Below are 24793 nucleotides of genomic sequence, written 5' to 3' on the forward strand. Positions count from 1 at the left end.
TAGAGTAGAGTAGAGTAGAGTAGAGTAGAGATAGGGAGGGGAGGGGAGAGGCCAGGATTTTATGCCCTCTTCCTAAATTTGCCAGATGTTCTTGTTTTTCAGCTTGCATTATTTTATGTTAGAATAAGTTTAGACTTAGAATAACTTCATTGTCACTTTGAATGTACATGAATTGGCATACATTAAAATGAAATTTCATTGCATACAGCTCTCAAAAGGTCCCTACCTCTAATATATACTACATAAACATGACAAAGTAAATAAATACAAAATTACGCATATACATACATATATTATATGTATTTCTTAGTCTCACCTTGAAACTTAAGGATATTTAACAATTGGGTTAGCAGACATTCCAGAGGCTGCAAAAACTGGGTTTGATGGGTTGTATATCAGATAATCCACTCTCAAGGAGAATATATATATTTGGAGTTCTGTATTATTTGTATCTCCTAAACTCCTTGAAAGACTATATACATTTACCCCTAGATTATGCTAAAACACATTAAATAAATGGAATCATTTTACGATTACATATTGTCCACTCAGTGGATAAGATACTCATTTATTTAATCCAGGAAAAACATATTCTAATCACATATAATTAGCAGGTAGATAATATTTTAATAGAGCTGGGCTGACATGTCTTTCCTTAATTGCTACTCTTAATTTAGTTTGGAAGGGATTTTGTTATTTAAAGTGGAGTTTCCTCTTTTGAGCTGTTTAGAGACTCTCAAACAGTAGAACCCTTCTTCTCCGCTTTTGTATTTCAAAATATGTTTCTAAAACTGTGATTTGGCCACTCGAGTTGGTGTGTGTGCCAATTGTATTGTGTAATTTGCAGAACAAGAGAGAAAAAGAGGGAAGGAGATGGGGAAAGTGAAGGACTGCAATCAGTGCAGTAAGTGTCCTGTCAAATCAAACCAACCAATTTGATGCCCCAGTCATTGTTCTTTGTTCTGAGGGTATCCAAAGCTATACTTTGTATAGAGAAAGTCTGAACTACAAAAAGGAAATCAGTCCATTTTTTTTTGCCAAATGGCAGTACTATATCAAATTTTCAGTCACTCCGCTTTCCCTCACCCCCTGAAGATTTTCCAGCTGAGAGTTGGAAGGGCTGCTAATTGTTTCTCAAAAGAGAGATTTAAAGGAAATGTGGGTGTGAACTTAGTTTAAAAATGGTTCCTACCTGTTTGTATATAATGTTAACCAGGGATTATCTCAATTTTCAAGCCAGTTCCCAAGCACAAACAATAATAAATATAGCTCTGCTGTTCAGGAACAAAATAATCTTGTTATAGCATGTTATGTTCCTCGATCTTTAGGACATCTGTGTAAAGCATTCATTTTAGCTCTTTAAAACACAATTGCTCTTTTATCTTTTAGGCAAGAAAAGGCTCCCCAAGCAATATGCCATGTTAACAATTTAAAACTTGAAAATAATGTCAATGCTTTACAACAACAACTAACAACAAAAAATTATGAGGACAAACCCAAACATTTTCAAAGACTAAAACTAATGAGCGCCACCACTCATGAATTGTTAGATTTGCAAGGATGAAAAGCTTCTTGAAATGCAGGGAAACCTTTTTCCATATCAACTGCACCCAGTGCAACATCTTGCTAGCACAGAGAACATAGAAGACCCCAAAATGATTTTCTAGTGGATGCAGAATAGTGCAGATTTTGTTCGAAGAGGATCCGTCCTCAGTTTCAGGGAACTCTGAAAATGGCTGGTTTGGGGTTTGTTTTTTTTTGTGATTATGAGCACTGCTGATTTCAGGGGTCTGTATAAGTCAAAATGGCAGGTAAGCCTGACTGGAACAGCCAGCTGCTACTATTCTCCATGTCTGCTCAAAAAAGAGGGAGAGAGAAGCTTCTTTAAGTAGCAGGTTAAGCTTATGTATGTGTGTGTGGACAGTGTCACAGTCATAATCAGTGGTGGGATTCAAAAAATTTTACTACTGGTTCTGTGGGCATGGCTTGGTGAGCATGATATGGCTTGGTGGGCATGGCAGGGGAAGGATAGTGCAAAATCCCCATTCCCTGCCCACCCCACTAACCTGCTTTCCAGCTCCATTCTCCCATGAAGGGCAACAAAAGAAGACCCAGCCGATCAGCTGGGACTCAGGAGGCAGAGAATAGATGGGGTGGGGCCAGTCAGAGGTGGTATTTGCCAGTTCTCCAAAATACTCAAAATTTCCACTACCAGTTCTCCAGAACAGGTCAGAACCTGCTGAATACCACCTCCAGTCATAACTATTATTTAAGGGCAACTCAACATCATTGCACTGAAGTGCAGGAATTTGACATGCTTTTTTCAAGGAGTGCCATTCAAAAGATTATGAAACGTAATTTGACTAAAGTGTTTGGTTGATTTAAAAGCAATTTTTCTTCCTCCATATTTTCTAACTCTTACTAAAGAAAAAAATAAGTTAAGTTTCTTATAAAATACTGCCAGAAGAAAACCATATGTACCAATAGCTACAAGATACCCCATATTTGAATGTAACCTATAAAATATTATCTGTAAAGAGCTTGCAGAAAAAGTTACAGGCTTTCAAAATGAGCAATAAAAGAGCAGATGCTTCTGATCAATAGAAACATAAATAGAACAGTTCATGACCAAAAAAAATCTCTTTAAAATATCTATAGAAGAATAATTTGAGGGTGCTGCAATTTAACTGTACAACAAATGTCCAGAGTCAGTCCTGTCAACAAACAGATATATGACAGGATGTCCCTGGAGAAAGCTAGCCCTTAGGAGTTGGTTCACAACAGAGTGCTAAGGTAGCAAGCATGCAAATCAAAATTGTTCCCACAGCACACAAACTCACACAGAGATCTCATTAAGGCTTAGCATAGGGTGAGTAATGCTATTGCCTGCAAGCCAAATTTCTCTTCAGTTTGTTATTAAACAAAAGTTGGCGTAAAAAGCTTTCATGAATGATCCCAGTAAAATGGGAGATATCACTTAAGAAGACTGGGGCTGAAAATATGTAGACCCTTTGTAGGGAATTCCTGATGGTTATTTTTTTTATTCAAAACAGATTTATTAAGTGTGCCAAGGCATTAATACACCTGGCACACTGAATGGTGGGAGTATTCTTCATTAAAAATACCCATCAATAATGTGTTGCAGGTTTTCTGTTAGGTGCTGATGATGTTGGTGCTTTAGAGGCTACAGATAAATAAACAAATAAATATTGGGGAGGAGGGAAGCAAAGGAGGCAAATATCAAAACATGCATTTTGACCTCATGAGCTATTCTGTAAATTAAGTCAGAACTGATGCCATTAGACAAAGGTTTGTTTCTAATACACTCAGTAATTATTTTCATAAATGTACCAAATGCTTTTTAATTAATGTGATACTTTTCAAATAATTACATTAAATTAAATATGTTTTATGAAGAGACTTCTTTGGATATTGATTGATGGGAGTCTCTATGCCTTAGCTTTTAGGTAGGGTATATACTTGCAAAATGAAAGCAATTCCCACAATATTTCCTATCTTGCTAGAAAGCAAGTGCAAGTCCCACTTTAGCCATGAAGGCCAGCTGGATGACTTTGGTCCAGTCATACTTTCAACCAGTGGTGGGATTCAATTTTTTTTACTACCGGTTCTGTGGGCGTGGCTTGGTGGGCGTGGCAGAGAAAGGATACTGTAAAATTTCCAGTCAGAGGTGGGATTTGCTGGTTCTCCGAACTACTCAAAATATCCGCTACCAGTTCCCCAGAACTGTTCAGAACCTGCTGAATCCACCTCTGCTTTCAACTCAATCCATCTCTAATGTTGTTATGATGGAAATAGAAGGCTTGTTGGATTTGTTTGCCACCTTGAGTTATTTGTAAAAAAGAATAAAGGTGAGATACAAATAAACAAACAAATAAATACTTATATGTAGTTATCTCTGTTGTGGTTCGAAGGAAAGGAGAGGCTAGACCAGGGCATACGGTTAACAATGTTTATTTGATGAACGGTGGTTGTCTCGTCTGCCGGTGAACGGGCAGACTCAGCGTGCGGAACAACGCAGCTGAGCTTGGCTTGACAGCCGGCTTTTATATGCCGGCTGTCAAACGGCGCCAGCCAATAGGAACGGTTGTAGAATCTGCTCAAAGAGCGGACCCGGTTGGAGCCCCAACCGGTTCCCAAGACATAACACCCCTTCCCCTAGATGGGAACACATATAGTCTTTGAGATCGCCGGTGGTCTGTGTTGGCGACCCGGCGGCGTAACTCAGGAGAGTCATTGGGCGAAGACAAGTTTGCGGACCCCTGGTCAGGAGTACGCAGGGGGCGAACAGGGGCTCGGCGCAGGAACTGGAGCCAGGGAAAAGTCTCTGCCTTCGCTGGGGATAAACGGTGGTGCTCCCGGCTGGCAGTCCCGGTCTACTGCCTGCTCCCTCTGCTCCGTTGGTGAAGGGTGATCACTCTGGGGATCACTAGCTGGACCTGGAGTGGCACCGCGACTCATCTGGTGGAGACGGGTCTGGGCAGGTCAGGCTGCTCCGTCATCTCCGCAGCTGGTCCAGGTGTCTTCGCCACACACGACCGTCTTCAAGTTGGACCCGATAAGATCTCGGACCTGTGACAGCCACGACTTTCCCGGCCACCCACAGTGGGTCCCCGCGTAGTTCCTAGCAAACACTAGGTCCTGAACTGCGAAATTCCTGGCCAGACTGTCAGACCCCAAAGGGGTGTCTGGACAGTAGTGGGAGTGCAGCCTATCTAAGGTAGTCCTCAGGCGTCTCCCCATCAGCAGCTCAGCCGGGATTTGTTCGTAACAGTGCACGGTGTGGTATGCTGGCTTAGGAGGAAATGAGACAGTTTAGAATGCCAATCCACTTGGCCGAACCTGGCTAACGCCTCCTTGGCTGATCTGACTGCCCGTTCAGCCAACCCGTTGCTGGCGGGGTGGAAGGGTGCCGTGAAGACGTGTCTGATGCCTGAGATTGGTGACATACCTACTAAATTCGTTCGAGGTGAACTGGGGGCCATTATCGGAGACCAGGGTGTCAGGGAGTCCGTGAGTTACGAAAAGGTGAGTCAGGGCTTTAACAACTGCCTGTGTGGTGGTCGTGGGAAGTAAGGCCACATCTATCCATTTTGAATAGGCGTCCACGACCACAAGAAGGTCTTGCCGTGCATTGGCCCGGCCAGGTCGATGTGAAGCCGTGACCACGGGCATTGGCACTTTCCCACTTTGTGGGTGTGGCGGTTGGCGGGGCTGCCCTAGATTCCTGACAGGGTTGACACGAGCTTACCCACTTGGCGATCTGATCGTCCATCCCGGGCCACCAGACGTAACTTCGAGCTAACGCCTTCATCCGCACAATTCCTGGATGGCCCTCGTGCAGCATCTTCAAGACGGTATGCGAAGGGTGGTTGGTATGACCACTCTGGTACCCCACAATAGGCATCCCTGCAACTTAGAGAGCTCTAGCTGGCGAGTTTTAAATGGGGCGAAATCAACTGAATAGTTAGTTTCCGGCCACCCCTCCCTACCCAGTCCAGAACCTGGGCGATTGTTCTGTCCTTCTTGGAATGTGATGCTATGTCGCCTGCAGTCACCGGCAGCTTGAGTTCGCTTACATCAAAATGGCATGCACAGGAGCTGGGTCCTCGACTGGGGCTGGCAAGGGCAGCGGCTGAGGGCATCAGCGTGGTTTAGATTTTTACCGGGACGATAGACCAGTTTATGCGAGTAAGCCGCCAGGAATAAGGTCCATCTGGTCATTCTAGGCGACAATATCTGCGGGGTTTGCTTTTCCCTGATAATAATCCTAAAAGCGGCTTGTGATCAGTAATAAGTTCGAATTGGTGTCCGAATAGAAATTCGTGGAATTTTTTTGACTGCTGCTACTGCAGCCAAGGCCTCCTTATCAACCTGGCTGTAATTACGCTCAGTCGCTGAAAGGGTTCTTGAAAAGAAGGCAATTGGTGCCTCGGAGCCATTGGGGAGCCTGTGACTTAAGACAGCTCCTATCCCAAAAGGGGATGCGTCTGCGGCTAGGACCAAAGGAAGGCGTTGGTCAAATTGTATTAAGACAGCCTCAGAGGTGAGTAGAGATTTGACTGCCACAAATGCTTGGTTTTCTTTGGGTCCCCAGTGCCATGGTGTGTTTCTGTCAGAGAGTCTGTGCAATGGCTCCGCAACTGACGCCTTGTGTGGGAGAAACGAAGCGTAGAAGTTCAATAACCCCAGGAAGGCTTGTAACTCGGTTTTGTTGGTAGGCGTGGGCGCCTCGTGGATGGCCTTGACTTTCAATTCCACCTGGTGGATGCCTGAGGCGTCTAGCCTGTAGCCTAGAAAGTCCACCTGTCTAGTGGCGATGGTACACTTCTCCCGTTTCAGTTTGAGGCCATGCTGCCTGAACTTCTCTAATACTGCCCTGACTCTCTGGATGAGTTGGGGTCTGTCCCTGGCTGTGACTAAGATGTCATGAAATATGGCACTACGCCGGGGAGACCTTGGAGGATTCGCTCCATCAGTGATTGGAAAATACCTGGGGCTACACTTACGCCAAACTGGAGACGCTTACATCTGAATGCCCCTCTGTGTGTAACTATGGTCTGTAAGTCTGCTGTTTGGTTATCCACGGGGAACTGTTGGTATGCCTGTGACATGTCCAGTTTGGCGAAAATGGTGCCAGGTTCAAATGTGTGTAACAGGTGCTGAATGACCGGGACTGGATATGCGCTAACCTGTAGATAACGGTTGATTGACGTCTTGTAGTCAGCACAAATTCTTAGATTACCGTCTTTTTTTAGCGGGGTGACTATGGGGGTCTCCCACTTAGCGAAATCTGTGGGTTCTATCACCCCTTGTTTTAGTAGTTTGTCTAGTTCCGCGTCCAATTTGGGGCGGATGGCGAAAGGTACTCTCACGTGGTTTTAAGCGAAGCGGGGACTGCCTGTGGGTCTACTGAGAAGGAGATGGAGTGCCCTTATAGCAGCCTAACTCACTACTAAAAACGTCAGAGAGGTCTGTAAATAAGGAGTCAACATCAGAAGTTGAGACAGCATGGACTCCTTTTATACTAAGGCCGAGAGGGGAACCAATCCAACCCCAAAAGACTAGGGAGGGTACCATTAACAACCACTAAAGGCAAATGGCCTTTAAAGGTTTGGAATTTCACGAGAAACTTGCCTTTCCGAGGACGGGATGTTCTTTCCTTGGTAGTCTCTCAAGGTGAGATGGCACTTTGCAGCTGGTTCTTGGTCAGTCTGGGCTGGATCTTCTTAAGCGTGTCCCAAGATATGATTGAGAGCGCTGACCCCGTGTCTACCTCCATGCGGCAGGGATTACCTTCTAGTAAGACAGAAAGTGTAATTTTATTGGGGTGTAAAGTGTGTGGTTGGCTTGGTAGCAAGTATGGCATTTTTCTACCTTCCTTCGGAGAACAGGAGAGGAAGGGGATCTTTGTGGAGAGAGGTGCGCGCTGCCTGGCAGACTCTTGCGAGGTGACCTTTCTTGTGGCAGTTGTGGCAGGTGGCGTTTCTGAACCTGCAAGATGCCCGGGAATGGAAACCTCCACAGGTCAGGCATAAAAGAGTTTGTTTTGGGCCACTGTTGTTTCTTGGCCTCGCTCCTACCTGCGGCTGTCTCGTTGGCTTGAGGCGATGCACATCGGAGTATTCTGCAGGGTCATCCTCACTTACTGCTACTTCAGAGTGTACGGAGGAAGTGCTGGGTCTGGAAGCGGTGCCCTGGATCTCAGCTGCGGACTGTGCTGCAAGTTCTGCAGCTAAGGCTTCTTCAACTGCCTGGGGAGGTTTAGGTCTCTTCTAGCCAGCAAACGCCTCTGGAGTTTTAGATCCCTCACCCCACAAACGCGAGTTGGTCGAGCAGCATGTCGTCCAAATAGTTCTTGAACTCACATTGTAGAGCTGCTGTCCTCAGGGCTGCCATATATTGATTTATGGATTCCCCTCGGCTTGCTTCCTCATCCTAAAGGTGAAGCGCCTAGCAATCTGAGACGGTTTTGGTGAGTAGTGGTTGGATAGCGTTTCCACCAACTCTGCCCATGGGACATTCCCGATTTCTCGTGGGGCCAGGAGTGCTGTGGCGGTGTCGTATACTACAGCCCCACAGTAGCTGAGGAAGTAGGATTTCTTCCTCTGCTCCGAAACTTCAGCCAGTCCAATGGCATCGATAAAGTGGTTGAAGCGATTCTTATCTGAATCCCACTTTTCCTCATCAGGTTTGAAAGGGGGAATACTGAATTGACATTCATTTTGGACCCCTCAGTCTCTTGGTAGACTGGTCTGCCTCACTGGGTGCTCGTGGTCTTGGATTGATGCTGCTTGAGAGCATTGGCGGCTGTGGCTACAGTGCCCTAGTCTCACTCAATGACTTCGGCTTTCCTGAGGCGCTTGAATTTTCGCGCTCTTTGCGGCGTTAGGCGGCTGTGGCTGCGGTGCTGTACTGACAGCGCTTTAAAATTCGAGCCTTTTTTATTTATTTATTTTTTGGGGGGGGGGGAGGCGGCTGAGGCGCTCGCAATTTCACTTGGTGGCTTCTGTAGTGACCTCTATTGTAATTTGCGCCCTTTTTGTAATTGAGGCGGCTGAGGCTCTCAGCGCCGTAGCTTGCTCTAGTGGCTGCAGCTCAATGACAGCCGTTAGAATTTTCGCGCCCTTTTTCTGCGTGCGCGGGCAGCTGCGGCTTCAGCGCCCGACTCTCACTATCTGTGGTGCTCTAACCTTTGCAACTTTTACTGACAGCACCCAGCCTTCGCTAACCGCGGCAGATCTAACCTGAGCGGCTCTAGCACTTTCACTTCTGAGCCCGATGCTCGGTAATCAAGCGGCTGCGGCTTGCTCGGTAAACCAACGGCTGCGGCTTCCGTTCCTTGAGGAAATGCTCTGACTAGCCTTCCGATCCCATCCTCGTCGCCAGTGTTGTGGTTCGAAGGAAAGGAGAGGCTAGACCAGGGCATACGGTTAACAATGTTTATTTGATGAACAGTGGTTGTCGCGTCTGCCGGTGAACGGGCAGACTCGCGTGCGAACAACGGCTGGCTTGGCTTGACAGCCGGCTTTTTATATGCCGGCTGTCAAACGGCGCCAGCCAATAGGAACGGTTGTTGAATCTGCTCAAAGAGCGGACCCGGTTGGAGCCCCAACCGGTTCCCAAGACATAACAATCTCTCTCTCTCTCTTTTTCTCTTTCTCTCTCTCTGTGTGTATGTGTGTGTGAGCAGGGTATGGTTTTTCAGTTCCAATGTCAAGCCCCTGTCAGAATCTGATTCGGAGGGGAAGGCCACACTCCCGCTCCCTCTCAGCTGTTCGGTCTCCCCCTCCGAATCAGATTCCAACAGGGGCATGACATCCAAATATATCTTTGAAAAAGATGCATTTGACAGTGAAGAAGAGGATTTGGTTTCCCAAATCTTTAATAATACCATTAGGTGTATCTTTTGATTAATACCAAATATTTGACAGTTTCATAGAAGTATGGTTTCTCCTGCCTGGGCCCTTCTCCACCAACACTGATGGGACAAACCACTTGTATATAAATAGAGAGCAAACTCCACTTCCTTCTAGCACTCATGATGTTACCTAGATGAGTAATGAAGCATTTGCAAGAAAACAGCCAACACATAGAGCACCAAGGACCCCATAATTAATTCTTGCTATGCAAAGCTATTCTCTGTCCAAGACAGAAAGATATGTGATATTTGTTTTTGAATGACTGATATACCAAGGAAAGAAAATGCAATTGAAAGCAGACATTTGCAGCAGCTAAAAAAGGCTTCTTAGATCTATAACACTCATGCCATTTTTTCTTATAAGTAGTACTTGGCTTCAAATTCATCTGTTCAAATCACTTGAGACCTTCAAGAAGAGATTGGACTGCCATTTGTCACAAATGGTGTAGGGTGTCCCACTTGGGTGGGGAGGTGGACTAGATGACGTATAAGGTCCCTTCCAACTCTGATTATCAGTTATCTAAATCCACTGAACCATCTATTGTATCTATAAATCACCTGTCATATCTAGAAAAGTCTCTTTCATCATCAGGGCAGACCATTTGAAAGCTGAACTTGATGAGAGTTTGTAATGAGGAAGTCCAAGAGTTTATAGATAACTAGTAGAACCCCTGGGGGTGCCCATAATGAGGAACAAGGAAAACAAAGAAAAAAGTACAATACTATGGGTACTTCCTCTGCTTGGCAGCTTTCCTGCATTGATTCAAAAAATCTTCACAATGCAGTGTCAGCTGCCTTGGTTACCAGCTTGATGCCAGGTGCAATTCAAGAGGCTGGTAATATCTTCCTAATATTAAGGGAGAAGTAGATATCAACATGATATTTCTATAGTGGATAAACGTTTGCTGAAATGAAACAGAAGTAAAAGAATGTATGATAAAATGGGCTAAAATTTCATCTATAGTATACAAGTTGACCAATCTGAAAATATGTGATTGAAAGGATTAAAAATTACATTATGTTCTAAGCTTAAAGAAAATGTTTCATTAGAAAAAAATTTCTAAAATGTATAAAGGTATTTCAAACCTTTGCTGAAAATGTAAACAACATGACATTTTATCACATTTTATCACATGTGAAAAAACCAAAACATTTTGAATACAAATACATATATTAATTCATATTTTAAAGACTAAAGAACAATTGAATCCCGAGGCTTTTCTTTTTGACTAATGGAAAAGCAACTAGAAAAAGTCACAGATCTTTGTTTTTATATGTGACACCTGCAGCAAGATTTTTATATATTCAAAAGTAGAAAAGTTTGACACTATCCACTGTGGAGAAATGGTTGGTGAAGACAGTGGAACATGTAGAGATGCTAACTTAACTTCTGTGGAAAGGCAATGTCTACATATATGGCTGACTGGAAATCCCTTTAGACATTTTGCATGAGAATAAACCTATGATTTGTGATTTGGATGATTAAAAAATAGATAATATAAAAAGTGAGCTTTTTTGCAATCATAAGAGCAAGAGATATTTTTTAAATTATAGTTACATTTGCTGCAAAAAAATTGGAAGCTTCTTTCTATATCTTTTTATTCTTTCTTTCTGCTCTGCTTTTTTTCTTTCTTTTTGTTTTGTTAATTCTGTATTAATTTGTGTTAGCTTTATGTTCTCTTTAAAATTTATAATAAAATAATGCCAAAAGAAAGGAATTTAGGAATCGGATAAAGAATGCCTGTAGTTCCTATGTCTGAAAATGCTTATTCACTTCATGCTGGGAACAATAAATTCTTTCTGGGCAGTTTCCTGGTTCTTGTCAGTAATTAGTGTTTTGCAGTACTGGAAACAAATGCTTTTGATCGTTATATAACAATAATTATCTCAACATGAGATTAGTAAAAGGCCAGTAATTATGTGCTAAACTCCTGCAGGAAAGATTTTGCTGTGTTTTACTTTGCTGATATCTTTCCTGTTTCTAACCACAAAGTTGAACAAACAGAAACAACCAATCTTTGCAGAGTAAAATGTCAGAAATAAACAATATGGTAAATGGATCTTAAGTAACCAGAAAAGTGAAAACGGGGAAGCTTATTTTTTAAAATACATATTGCACAAGAGTATATGAATACCTAACTCATACTCAATAAAACCCAAACCTCCACTCTATTGATACTTAAGGAAACAAGAATGCAAAAACAAGAATTATAGGTAGCTTATAATATGAGTACAAAAACTACAATTGGAGGACACAGAAATAAGTGTGTAGGTTCTAGGGTAGAAGCCAGTAAAGACAAGATATTACTGTTCTAAAATATTTTCAGCTCTACAATATGGCACCTCCTCCAGCCAAATGCCATTCATATACTTGGAGATTTTTGGGGAATTGCAAAAGATTTATGGTATTCCAAAACTATACCACAAATAAATTTCTGTTCCATGGAATTACACTTCCAAAAAAGCATGAACAATCACCAGAATTTCAGTTCTGCCAGTTTAGGGAAAGACAGAATGTTCAGGAAAAACAAAAAATGATGGAAATTAATGCATCCATTTTGTACGCTTCTAATATTAAGCCAACTAACTCCCGTTTATGAATAATGGTCCATGAACCTAGCTAAATTTGATTAAACAAACCATGACTTGGTACAGGGAATAATCATAACCTGTATGGGAATGAGTTGAAAATAAACATGTTTTGTTTGCGTTTTTTTAATTGTGTGGTTTATTTAAAATAATAAAAGGAAGTAAGGCACAAAAAGAATAAATGTATAGATACAACGTCCATATCTTCATAGGGTCTCTAAGATATATTATACATTTATGTTACAGTTTGAATAAAGCATGACCATACTTTTTAAAAATAATTTGCCTGGTTCAGGGTTGCTAAATAGAATCTTTGCAACTAGTTTGGAAACACAAGTTCTCAATTTCTTCTTCCTGTGGAGAAATATGTTATGGAAAGTCATGTTAAGTGTCATCAACATGTGTACATCCAGCACAGGAAAAAGGGTCACAACATTGTTTAGACAAGATGTATCCACTTAGAAACAACATGGCACCCACAGCAATCATATTTCTGACCATCTAATGTAGGATTTTACCAGATGTGAAAAATACCCCTCTTTGGCCATTTCCCCAGCACATGGTCACAGCATCTGTACACAATCAATACTGCACTAATAATGCACTACAAATAACCAAAACCAGCTAATCTAAATTGCCAAAAACAAAATTCATTTCTTCTGATGTGCCTCCTCTTCAGAATGAATGTGCACACAAGTAGATCTCTCCTACCATTTGTTTTGGAATTGAGGAAGCATGATCACACCACTTGACTCCTGATTGCTATTAGTATGGTATGACAGGGTTCATAATTGCTATTATAAATTGTGTTTTGTTATGATTTAACAAAGCAACCAAAACTTTGCACATGACAGTGATTCAGGACACATCATATACATCTGACCAGATGTCTTCCGAATATGTAACTCCCCATGTATCATTCTTATTCAACACAGTCATTACCCATGTTAGTCAGGTGGGCAATTGGAATTGTACTCTATCATATTTAGGTGGTGCCAAACTGAGAAAGGATAATACTTATTATTTTGGTTTGGCCATATTTAATTACTGTTCTCTAAATTAGGATATTAATTGTGGATTACACATTGGAATGAAAGAAGGTTCTTTACTATGCTTGTCTTCTGTGCAGAACCTGCTGGAAATGAAATTAAAAAATGATGGCAGGATTTCAGCCTGATCTTCAGAATTGGCAGAAATGTTGGCCCAATGTTCTGTACAATGTTCTTGAATCCTTGATTTTCTATTCTTTCCATCCCTGCTAAGGAAGAAGCACCAATTATTTTCCTTTCCTTGGGAAGATCTTTGAGGGCAAATAGTTTCCGTTGATAGACCTGTTGTACAATCAACGTCCATTTTCAGCTCTTTCATACTTAATCACTTCAGGAGAGGGAGGGGGAAGGGAGAGGGAGGGAGGAGGGAAAAGGAAGGAAGGAAGGACCACAACGTTACCAACATTCCTGTTGTTAGATCGGGTAGGTCGGTTCCCACAGAGACACGAGACCAAAAGTGATCATTCAGCTCTTTATTGTGTATATAGACCAGTACAAGACCTGCGGGCCGCGGCAACCCTTCATATAAGAATTGCTCGCGGCTCGGCAGCCAATGACAGGGCTCTGAATCTCCCGCGATCAGCTCGGCCAATCGCCGCTGGGGGCTGCCGTCTTGTTGTCGGGGGCTATAGTTCTGCTTGTTCTGGCATACCTTGGCGATGTGCCCCCGCTTGTCGCAATGCCGACAGATAGCATCGAGGAAACGGCATTCTGAGCGGGGGTGATCGCCTCCGCAGCCGGCACATTGGAACCCAAACTTACGTCCTCTCCGCCTGGAATCGGTGGATTTCTTCCCCTTCGTCTTCGGTGTCGGAGAGGGAATCCATGTTGCCGTGGTGGGTGGTGGTGGTTGCCTGGTTGCTGGTCTCTGTGTGTTTCTCCGGGGCCAGGGGCATCTCAATGGTTGCTGCCAGTCCGCTGCGCTCACCTGCCGCATCTGAGCTGCCGATTTCTTGGTTGCTTCAGCTGCAGTTGCCTCGATGAGGGCTTCATTGAGGGAGATGTTGCCCCTGGCCATTAGCCAACTCTGCAGAATGGGGTCCTTGAGCCCAAGGATGACGTGGTCTCGCAGGGCCTCGTCCATGCCAGTGAAACCGCACATGCCTCCGAGGTCCCTCAGTTCAGCCACGAAGTCGCTGATACTCTCACCCTCCTCCAGGTCACACCGGTAAAAATCGTGCCTTCTGATGAGGTAGGTATGGCGTGGGCATAGTGGTTCCACAGCAACGGTTCGAGGTCAGCCCAGTCCATCCGCCTTTATGTCGTCAGGTTTGGCTAGGGCCTTTGCCATCTTGAACACTGCGGGTCCACAGTGTGTCAGGAACACGGCCCTTTTTTTCTGTCCGTTGGTATCTTTTAGATTGCTGCTTTCCAGGAACATTAGGAATTGGTCAATGTAGGATTCCCAATCCTTGGCAACCTGGTTGAAGGGTGCGGGTGACGCGGTGCTGCTGTCCATTTTGCCAATCGTTTTGTGCCACTTTGCCACGTGCTTGGTTGGTCTCTTGTCCCATGATCCCATCCTCGTTGCCAGTGTTAGATCGGGTAGATCGGTTCTCACAGAGACACGAGACCAAAAGTGATCATTCAGCTCTTTATTGTGTATATAGACCAGTACAAGACCTGCGAGCCATGGCAACCCTTCATATAGGAATTGCTCACGGCTCGGCGGCCAATGACAGGGCTTTGAATCTCCCGCGATCGGCTCGGCCAATCGCGGTTGATTCTTAGTGCGCCAATCATGGCTGTTTAGTTTGCCAATCAGGTTGCAGTCTGTGTGGACCAATCAGGGCTGAGGGTTTGGAGTATGCTAATATAGAACACCTGTCACTTGAGCTAAACAGGGAAAGTGGCAAGATTATAATCAATTTAACCCAGTTTTTCAAAATGGTCCTTCATTTCAGTTTCTCTCTGGTTGACCAATGAATCAAAAGAACAAAAATTTAAAAATCCAGAAATTCACTCTGTTATGTCTTGGGAACCGGTTGGGGCTCCAACCGGGTCCGCTCTTTAAGCAGATTCAACAACCGTTCCTATTGGCTGGCGCCATTTGACAGCCGGCTATAAAAGCCGGCTGTCAAGCCAAGCCAGCCATTGTTACACGCTAGTCTGCCCGTTCACCGGCAGGCGCGACAACCACCGTTCATCAAATAAACATTGTTAACCGTATGCCCTGGTCTAGCCTCTCCTTTCCTTGAACCACAACACTGGCGGCGAGGATGGGATCGGAAGGCTAGTCAGGAGCATTTCCTCAAGGAACAGAAGCCGCAGCCGTTTGGTTTACCCGAGGCAAGCCGCAGCCGCTTGGATTACCGAGCATCGGGCTCCAGAAGTGAAAGTGCTAGAGCCGCTCAGGTTAGATCTGCCGCGGTTAGCGAAGGCTGGGTGCTGTCAGTAAAAGTTGCAAAGGTTAGAGCACCACAGATAGTGAGAGTCAGGCACTGAAGCCGCAGCCGCCGGCGCAGAAAGGGCGTGAAAATTCTAACTGGCTGTCATTGAGCTGCAGCCACTAGAGCAAGCTATGGCGCTGAGAGCCTCAGCCGCCTCGATTACAAAAAGGCGCAAATTACAATAGAGGTCACTACAGAAGCCACCAAGTGAAGTGCAGGCGCCTCAGCCGCCTACGCCAAAATAATAATAATAATAATAATAATAATAATAATAATAATAATAATAACAATAATAATAATAATAATAATAATAAAGGCTCGAATTTTAAAGCGCTGTCAGTACAGCACACGCAGCCACAGCCGCCTAACGCTCGCAAAAGAGCGCGAAAATTCAAGCGCCTCAGGAAAGCTGAAGTCATTGAGTGAGACTGGGCACTGTAGCCACAGCCGCCAACGCCCTCAAGCAGCATCAATCCAAGACCACGAGCACCCAGTGAGGCAGACCAGTCTACCAAGAGACTGAGGGTCCAAAATGAATGTCAATTCAGTATTCCCCCTTTCAAACCTGATGAGGAAAAGTGGGATTAGTATAAGAATCGCTTCAACCACTTTATCGATGCCATTGGACTGGCTGAAGCTTGAAGCAGAGGAAGAAATCCTACTTCCTCAGCTACTGTGGGGCTGTAGTATACGACACCGCCACAGCACTCCTGGCCCCACGAGAAATCGGGAATGTCCCATGGGCAGAGTTGGTGGAAACGCTATCCAACCACTACTCACCAAAACCATCTCAGATTGCTAGGGCGCTTCGCCTTTAGGATGAGGAAGCAAGCCGAGGGGGAATCCATAAATCAATATATGGCAGCCCTGAGGACAGCAGCTCTACAATGTGAGTTCAAGAACTATTTGGACGACATGCTGCTCGACCAACTCATCTGTGGGGTGAGGGATCTAAAACTCCAGAGGCGTTTGCTGGCTAGAAGAGACCTAAACCTCCCCAGGCAGTTGAAGAAGCCTTAGCTGCAGAACTTGCAGCACAGTCCGCAGCTGAGATCCAGGGCACCGCTCCCAGACCCAGCACTTCCTCCGTACACTCTGAAGAAGCGGTAAGTGAGGATGACCCTGCAGAATACTCCGAGTGCATCGCTCAAACCGAGACAGCCGCAGGTAGGAGCGAGGCCAAGAAACAACAGTGGCCCAAAACAAACTCTTTTATGCCTGACCTGGAGGTTCCCATTCCGGGCATCTTGCAGGTTCAGAAATGCCACCTGCCACAACTGCCACAAGAAAGGTCACCTGTAAGAGTCTGCCAGGCAGGCACCTCTCCACAAAGATCCCCTTCCTCTCTGTTCCCCGAAGGAAAGGTAGAAAAATGCCATACTTGCTACCAAGCCAAATCCACACACTTTACACCCCAATAAAATTACACTTTCTGTCTTACTAGAAGGTAATCCTGCCGCATGGAGACACGGGGTCAGCGCTCTCAATCATATCTTGGACACGCTTAAGAAGATCCAGCCCAGACTGACCAAGAACCAGCTGCAAAAGTGCCATCTCACCTTGAGAGACTACCAAGGAAAGAACATCCCCGTCCTCGGGAAAGGCAAGTTTCTCGTGAAATTCTAAGGCCATTTGCCTTTAGTGTTTGTTAATGGTGCAATTGGTTCCCTCTCTCGGTGTATAAAAGAGTCCATGCCTCACTTCTGAGTTGATTTTACAGACTAAGTTTTTAGTAGCAAGTTAGACACCCATCTCCTTCTCAGTAGACCCACAGGCAGTCCCCGTTCGCTTAAAACCACGTAGAGTACCTTTAGCCATCCGCCCAAATTGGACGGAACTAGACAAACTACTAAAACAAGGGGTGATAGAACCCACAGATTTCGCTAAGTGGGAGACCCCATAGTCACCCCGCTAAAAAAAATGACGGTAATCTAAGAATTGTGTGACTACAAGACGTCAATCAACCGTTATCTACAGGTTAGCGCATATCCAGTCCCAGTCATTCAGCACCTGTTACACACATTCGAACCTGGCACCATTTTCGCCAAACTGGACATGTCACAAGCATACCAACAGTTCCCGTGGATAACCAAACAGCTGACTTACAGACCATAGTTACACACAGAGGGGCATTCAGATGTAAGCGTCTCCAGTTTGGCGTAAGTGTAGCCCCAGGTATTTTCCAATCACTGATGGAGCGAATCCTCCAAGGTCTCCCCGGCGTAATGCCATATTTCGATGACATCTTAGTCACAGCCAGGGACAGACCCCAACTCATCCAGAGAGTCAGGGCAGTATTAGAGAAGTTCAGGCAGCATGGCCTCAAACTAAAACGGGAGAAGTGTACCATCGCCACTAGACAGGTGGACTTTCTAGGCTACAGGCTAGACGCCTCAGGCATCCACCCGGTGGAATCGAAAGTCAAGGCCATCCACGGCGCCCACGCCTACCAACAAAACCGAGTTACAAGCCTTCCTGGGGTTATTGAACTTCTACGCTTCATTTCTCCCACACAAGGCATCAGTTGCTGAGCCATTGCACAGACTCTTAGACAGAAACACACCATGGCACTGGGGACCCAAAGAAAACCAAGCATTTGTGGCAGTCAAATCTCTACTCACCTTTTCGTAACTCACGGACTCCCTGACACACTGGTCTCCGATAATGGCCCCCAGTTCACCTCGAGCGAGTTTAGCAGGTATGTCACCAATCTAGGCATCAGACACGTCCTCACGGCCCCCTTCCACCCGCAAGCAAACGGGTTGGCTGAACGGGCAGTCAGATCAGCCAAGGAGGCGTTAGCCAGGTTCGGCCAAGTGGATTGGCATTCTAAACTGTCTCATTTCCTCCTAAGCCAGCATACCACACCGTGCACTGTTACGAACAAATCCCGGCTGAGCTGCTGATGGGGAGACGCCTGAGGACTACCTTAGATAGGCTGCACCCCACTACTGTCCAGACACCCCTTTGGGGTCTGACAGTCTGGCCAGGAATTTCGCAGTCCAGGACCTAGTGTTTGCTAGGAACTACGGCAGGGGACCCACTGTGGGTGGCCGGGAAGGTCTTGGCTGTCACAGGTCCGAGATCTTATCGGGTCCAACTTGAAGACGGTCGTGTATGGCGAAGGCACCTGGACCAGCTGCGGAGGCGACGGAGCAGCCTGACCGCCCAGACCCGTCTCCACCAGATGAGCCGCGGGCTCCACACCAAGATCCAGCTGGGGATCCCCAGAGGGACCAACCTTCTCCAACGGAGCAGAGGGAGCAGGCAGTGACCGGGGCTGCCAGCCGGGAGCGCCACCGTTTATCCCCAGCGAAGGCAGAGACTTTTCCTGGCTCCAGTTCCTGCACCGAGCCCTGTTCGCCCCCCTACGTACTCCGGACCAGGGGTCCGCGAACTTGTCTTCGCCCAATGACTCTCCTGAGTTACGTCGCTCGGGTCGCCAACACAGACCACCGGCGTATCTCAAAGACTATATGTGTTCCCATCTAGGGGAAGGGTGTTATGTCTTGGGAACCGGTTGGGGCTCCAACCGGGTCCGCTCTTTAAGCAGATTCAACAACAGTTCCTATTGGCTGGCGCCTCGTTTGACAGCCGGCTATAAAAAGCCGGCTGTCAAGCCAAGCCAGCCATTGTTCCTGCACGCTAGTCTGCCCGTTCACCGGCAGACGCGACAACCACCGTTCATCAAATAAACATTGTTAACCGTATGCCCTGGTCTAGCCTCTCCTTTCCTTCGAACTACAACACACTCCATCACTGATTCTCCTCTGAAAAACCCCCAAAAGGCAGAGGCCCATTGATGCCCCCGGGCATAGACCTTTCAGAAGCAGGTGGATAGCCTACCAGCCCAGAACAAAATGCTCCCTGAGAGCAGCCATCAGTAACCAGAAGCAAAAGGGCATTCTCACTATAGCACACATTAGACAATTGGAGCAGGGGCATTTGCTTACAATGAAATGAAGAGCAATAGGTGAACTACTCCACATTGCTTGTGTCAGCAGAAATTAGGAAATACTATCCTTGATGCAAAACGTGTAAAATGAAAGATGCTCACCTTTGAGGTAAACTTGGGACAGGTTTTGGAGAAAACTTCGTATTCTTCACTTTGAGAAACAGTGTTCTACTTTTACTCTAGGACAAGCAAATTCTGCAGGTGAGCTCTGAGGCATTGATTTCCTAAAGCTGAGGTAGGATTTGAAAAAGAAGCAAAATATGCCAGCCTCTATTTCAGGTCATTTATGGCTGCGCTGATTTCTTGTTTAATTGCTTGCTTGCTATGACTGCCTCCTGCACTGCAGCAGTTGCTGAAAATATCAACTTGGGCAACTCTTTAATTTTATGTATGCATGCATGCATGCATGCGTGTGTGTGTGTGTGTGTTTAAAAGATATATATGGCCACCTGTCTTAAATAACTTTTGGCACCTCCCAATATATTTACTTATTGAAAAGACTATATAGCTACCTGATGGCTGCTTAGGGCACCCACTTAGCACGTGGTGAGATGAAAATCACAATGCTTGAAGCTACTTCTGGCTGGGGGGAGTTATTTTCTTCATGTTTTTAAATTTGTGTTAAATCTTTGTTGACTTACACTACAGATTTTGGTGGGAAACCCACTCTTGAGTTTCAATAATTGCACAGTTGAAATTAAGAGTCATAGTCAGAAACCAGAAAAAATGGGTTAAGAATCACATGAAATGTTAAGATTATAATTTCTGTATAATATTCTGGTAACTGAGAGAACACTTTCCTCGTTTAACTTGGAGGTAATAGATGAATGTTCACTTGAACCTGTTGGTGTTTTTAAGCTTGGTTGACCCTGAAATACTTCTTACCATCACCAATGATAACAATATATTGTTTTCCTCTACAGAAAGAATGTAATCCTTAAGTTTCTCGGAAAGGCTTGATGTGGAAAGCTGTTTTGTAAGAAAGAAGCAAGAAGAGATTCTTGCCTCACACTTTACCACATATTATGTATGTTCATATTCAGTTTTGAAATTGCTGTAATTGCTATGATTAGACTATACAGTATCGAATAAACAGCACTGCATGCTTCGCCAAGGGAAACATTTCCATACTGATGTTCTTTTAAATGCCACAGTTTGCTGGCATGTATTTTAGAGAATCTGATATACTTTTTTCATTTCTACTGATTTCAAAATTAAGAGTTTCTAATTCTGCTATCTGCTTTGCAGGGATTTGCAATCTAGTCAAGACTCCCAGTTGGGCTGTCCAGATACTAAAAAGATTCACATAGAAAAGCTATCACATTGCTGTACACTCATTTTCTTCTCCTTCGTCTCCCATGTGTTATGTAATAATCAAGTTGGAATTCTCATGCTAAAGCGATTGTCCCTTGTATAAATAAGTCTCAAGATATTCCATATTGTAGCATAAAGATATTTATAGACTGACTTCACATTTTGCCGTTAGACATGACTTGTTTATTCATGCTTAAATAAAACACAACAGGTGATTCACATAGCATTGCTAAATCAGATTAATCAGTCTATATTATGGTATACAGAGATGTTAAAATCAGCTTTTCTAAGTAGATCTATTTTGGAAATAGACATCTGCTCCCAAATTCCCAGCCAGAATACAAATTGATTAGTATTTCTTAAATAATTAAGAGCCCTAGTGACCTAGTGGTGTCACCACTCGGAAGGTTGAGAATTCAATCCTAGGTAGCAGCAGATGTTTCCTTCCTAGGGTGCAAAGGAAAAAAAATATCTGCTGCAAACTCCACATAGGTGTCAGGAAGGGCAGCTGGCCAGTAAATGCTCAGCTTCAACCAGTCACCCCAATTCTATCCTGAATAGGGATTACAGGGTCGTAATAAGAAAAAAAGAAGACGATTGCCCACAATCTGAGTTCAGTCCTGATGGGGCTCAAGGGTGACTCTCTTCATCCTTCCGAGCTCAATTAAATATATACTGCCCCATAGTGCTATAAAGTGCTTCCTGGGTGGTTTATATCACCATATTACCCCCCAGCAATCTGGGAGCAATATGCTGACACTGTTGGGGGGAATATGCTGACATTTAAACCACCCAGAAAGGGCCTTAAAACACTATTGGGTGCTATATAAGTCTAAATGATATTGTTATTAAATAAGTCACAATTGCTGGATTAAAATGACATGCTAAGCCATAAACTGTGATTCAAAAACCATAGTTACTGAGCTCACATAGTGTGCTAAGTCCCAAACATGCAAACTATGAATCCAGTGAGTTCCAAATGGTTAGAAAGGAAAAGAAAGTTGATATAAAAGGGAAAGTAATGAAGATTCATATTGAGAACTTGTTCATGCCAATTGTTAAAGGATAGAGAAATCAGTTTCTAAATCAGTTTTCTCTTTGTTTGGGAAGAATTGTTGATTCTTCACTCTTATTTTATTTATTTTATTTGGTTTGTCAATTGCTTACAAGATAATAAGTATAAGTAAAAACATAGTTATGAATACATGGATACATATAAGAAAAATAAAAGAAACAATAGGACAGGGACAGTAGGCACGTTGGTGCGCTTATGCACGCCCCCTACAGACCTCTTAGGAAAGGGGTGAGGTCAAGAGTAGACAGTCTAAGGTTAAAGGACCCTCTCTCCTGCTTTCCAAACTGCAGAAAACCAGCAGGAACAAATTGTCTTTGACAAGCTTATGCATACCTTTCTTTCTTTTATTGCTCTTCCATTGTCTTCTATAAAATTGAAAAAATGTGAAATGAAATATTATACATTAATATATTTTCATTTTTCTGAATTCATGGCCCAAATTCCAAACTAAGTCTGAAACTTTTTTATCTGTAAAAGTCAAACTTTGACAGTATAATGTTCCTTCACTCATGTGGCTTTGATATTACATGTAGGCCCACATGATATGATAAAGTCATATCTTGGGTTACAATTTTTAGAAATATATCATTTTTTGATCCTCTGGATGTCAGGGAAGCTCTAATCTGATTCACACATTTGCTTAACAAGGCATAAGGGAATCACTTTGCATATACCTTACATCCTGTTGAGGGGTTCATCACTAGCGATAGGGATGCAGGCAGCTTAACATGGCATGCTCTGGTTCCTCTGGTTGAACAACACCATCTATTGAGACCCTGAAGGTCACTTGCTCAGTTGCAGGGTCTCCCCTCTGGAATGATATGCCCCCAAGTTCTGGATGCCTCCACCTTGTTGTTCAGAAGAGTGGAGAAGAACTAGATTTTCACCTGTGGTGAGAAATAATGAGGCCTCTCGCTTGATTCCATCTGGTTTGCTGCACTTGTCATCTTTTATCTTCTGTGTTTTATTTATTTTATTGTAAATTATTTGTTTAATTGTTTTGAAATGCAATCACCCGAGAGTTGTAGAAGTTGGATTGCATACAAGTTTAATACATTATTAATTATTAATATTATATTTGCAAACAAATGACAAGGAAACCTTATTACTCAGACCTAGCTTTTGATGATATGTGGAGTACCTCAGACCCATAAAAGGAGTGACCATGTAAGTATTTTGAGGACAGCAAATCCAACAGATCAGCTATGCTGAACAACCAGCCAGCATGGCTGAAAGAATTTTGGGAATCCTAGACCAACACACCTAAACGATACCATGTCAGGGAAGGGTGGAATTGGAACTTGCCAAATCTCTCAGCAAAATTTAATAAACCTCTTTTTTTTTCTCAACTTCCAAAGGAATGATTCAGCAAATAGTGAATCTTTGTTTATTCTTTTTTATCTTATCCTTCTTAGGGTGTAGTTTTATAAAAATAAATATGTAAGTCTTGAGAATCAACATTGACTGTTTATTATTAAAACCTTTGATAACTTGCCAGTATTTTTCAACTTTGAAGTTTCTCCATGCCAGGGGATCTGAAGCCTTGTCTAACATTCCACTAAAAGAGAAGAGGAACAGAGAGATATAATTAAATATAGTTCAGGAAAGGTTTTAATAATAACATTATATTCAGGCCTAAAGGTAATTCATTTTTCCTCATGCATTTAACCCTTTTTTCCTTCTGTCATAATAAAAATTGAAGTTCAAAACAAATTTTAGAAGGAAACAAAGTACCGTTTCAATAATTCAGCAGAAATATCCTATATGGATTGTGAAATCCTCTTGTGTATAGACAGCTGTTCTCAGTCACCAAACCTCATTTTGTTTAGTGGCGGTGCAGACCAGGCCTTTACATCCCAGTGTTCTCCAAATATATTGGAAGTTCAACTCCTGGAATTTCAAACCAAAGTGCTTCTTGGACATAATGGCTGAGAATTCTGGGAACTGCAATCCCAACCAATCTGTAGAGAGTAGAAAGGATTACCTTGGTGGAGAAAGATAATCAAGATAATGAACAGTTAAACATGACCTAACATCATGTAAAGAGAGAAAGTTATGAAAATATCTAAGACAAGGTCCTTTTCCTCACCCCAGATCCCAAGAAGATTAAAGAAAGAGGAGGAAAAGTACATTCAGATTTGAAGGATTTTGTTACCATAGCCATTGTAAAAAAATACATTTTACACAGAATGTGAGTCTTGGTCTGGTCTAGTTTCTAGGGCTGAAAACATCTGAAGAGTATCTCATGAGAGAAAGCCATTTTGAAAATAGAACTTCCACCCAAATCAATGTTTCTCAATCCTGGCAACCTTACGATGTATGGACTTCAACTCCTAGCTGTCCGTAGCTGCACATCTTAAAATTGCTAAGGTTGTGAAACATTTATCTAGATAACTACATTCTTAGCACCAGGGCAGAATCCATATTCATATACAGTATTTCTCTCTGGCAATTGATGATTAACTGTAGTCCACAAAACCATATTTTTAAGATGATATAGACTTTTAGTTATTTTTGCCTCAATATATTAACCTAACTACCTCCCTAAACACAGGGGTGGAATTCAATCAGTGTAACAACCACTTTAGTGAGACCGTACTTCTCTCGCATGTGCAGCATTTACAACTCACCTTCTGCTGCGAGTCCTGTGTGTAAAACAGCTGACGCGCGGCAATCTGCTGTGCCGTGCAAATCAGCTGAATTGGAAAACCCGGAAATAAAGCACAGACTTGAGCCAGGGCAAGCAGGGCCCAACAGCTGATCTTCGGAGCTACTGGTTCACCCAAACCAGCCCGAACCGGTAGAATCCCATCTGTTATGTCCTGAGGACTCTAGGAGTTCTCACTCAGGTCCATTCACTTTGCGGGGGCGTTCTCCCCTTTACCCATTGGTTGGTTCTCCCCAGCAGCCAGCTATAAAAGCAGGCTGCGGGGTCCAACCAGTTGCTGATCGCTGCGAGCCAGTTCCAGGTGTGGCAAGCAC

At 43.8% G+C, this 24793-nt stretch overlaps 1 long non-coding RNA gene across 1 annotated transcript; it reads right to left on the minus strand.

The window, feature by feature from the left end:
* Window positions 1–23306: 23306 nt before the first annotated feature.
* On the minus strand, window positions 23307–24589 carry LOC148125846 (uncharacterized). Its single transcript, XR_015743708.1, has 3 exons — window positions 24442–24589; window positions 23546–23772; window positions 23307–23369 (listed from the first exon to the last, which is right to left on the minus strand). It is a non-coding gene; the product is annotated as an uncharacterized LOC148125846 (long non-coding RNA).
* Window positions 24590–24793: the final 204 nt, after the last annotated feature.

This window comes from Pseudonaja textilis, chromosome 4, assembly GCF_049901715.1.
Source record: "Pseudonaja textilis isolate UNSWEBS1 chromosome 4, rPseTex1.2, whole genome shotgun sequence".
Lineage (NCBI taxonomy): Eukaryota > Metazoa > Chordata > Lepidosauria > Squamata > Elapidae > Pseudonaja > Pseudonaja textilis.